This window comes from Brassica oleracea, chromosome C4, assembly GCF_000695525.1.
Source record: "Brassica oleracea var. oleracea cultivar TO1000 chromosome C4, BOL, whole genome shotgun sequence".
Classification (NCBI taxonomy): domain Eukaryota; kingdom Viridiplantae; phylum Streptophyta; class Magnoliopsida; order Brassicales; family Brassicaceae; genus Brassica; species Brassica oleracea.
In genome coordinates, this window is record NC_027751.1 from 34099737 (window position 1) to 34101008 (window position 1272).

The window sequence follows — 1272 nt, forward strand, 5'->3', positions numbered from 1 at the left end:
GAAGGCTTCAGTGAAGCCTGGGAGAGATTCAAGGGCTACCAAGCTCAATGCCCTCACCATGGTTTCTCTAAGGAAAGCATGCTGAGCACATTCTACAGGGGAGATCTTCCTAAGTACAGAGCCATATTGGACACAACTAGCAATGGGTTCTTCTTGGGAAGAACTGAGGAAGATGCAGAGGAGCTGGCTGACAACATGGTAAAGAGTGACGCAGTCTACAGTGGAGACCACGACAGAGGCAGTCGAATAGATGATAAGCAGACGAGGAAGGAGTTGAAAGCTCTACAAGATAAGATAGACTTCCTCATTGCTGATAAAGCCACCCAAGAGCAGCTGCACTTTGTTGGTAACCCAAGCCAAGAGACACCCCCTGTGTCCATGAGGTTGAGGGTTTGGAAGGTCAGGAAGAGCTGTGTTTCATCAACAACAATGGTAGCTGGTACAAAAAAGAGCTCAACTTTCAGTATAACAAGTACCAACAGAAATCCTATCCCAACAACCAACAGAGTGGTTATCGCCTAGAAACAACCAACAAGGCAGCTATCAGCCTCAGCAAAACCCCTTGTCTGGTTCCTCTGCTCCTCAAGAGAGCAGCACTGATACCTTATTAGAAACAAATCTTGGAGTCTCAGACTAGAAGTGAGAAGCATGTTGGTTATGAGTTGAAAAACCTTCATTCCAAGATTCTACAATGAGCTCAACAACAAGTTCTCACATCTTGCTTCTACAGTCAAGAATTTAGAGAATCAATTTGCTTCCATGAACACTCACCATAATCGCCAGCAAGGATCTCTACCTGGAAAATCTGACCAAAACCCCAAGAAGCCCAAAGCTATCACCCTTAGGAGTGGTAAGCAGTTACCTCCTACAACCCTCACCAGGGATGCTGAGAAACTAGGTGAGGGAATGGCCATCAACTTAGATGATGATGTGGTAATTGTTGATGAGAAGACCAATGATGAGATTTTGGAGAAGATTATGGAAGCTAAAGGTAAAGGAAAGGTTGGGGAAGAAAAGAAAACAGTGAAAGATGGTGAAGTTGTTGCTCCAGAAAGTGAGAATTCTTTTGTTCCTCCTCCCTATGAACCCAAACTTCCATTCCCTGGTAGATTCAATAGGCAACTGCTATAGAAGTACAAAGCTCTGTTTGAGAAGCAAATGAGTGAAGCTTCACTCAGGTTGCAATGCCCATCATCGATGCTTTCATGTTGATTCCTCAATACAACAGGTTCCTGAAAGATGTTGTAGCTGCAAAGAAGAAGGAGATGGAAG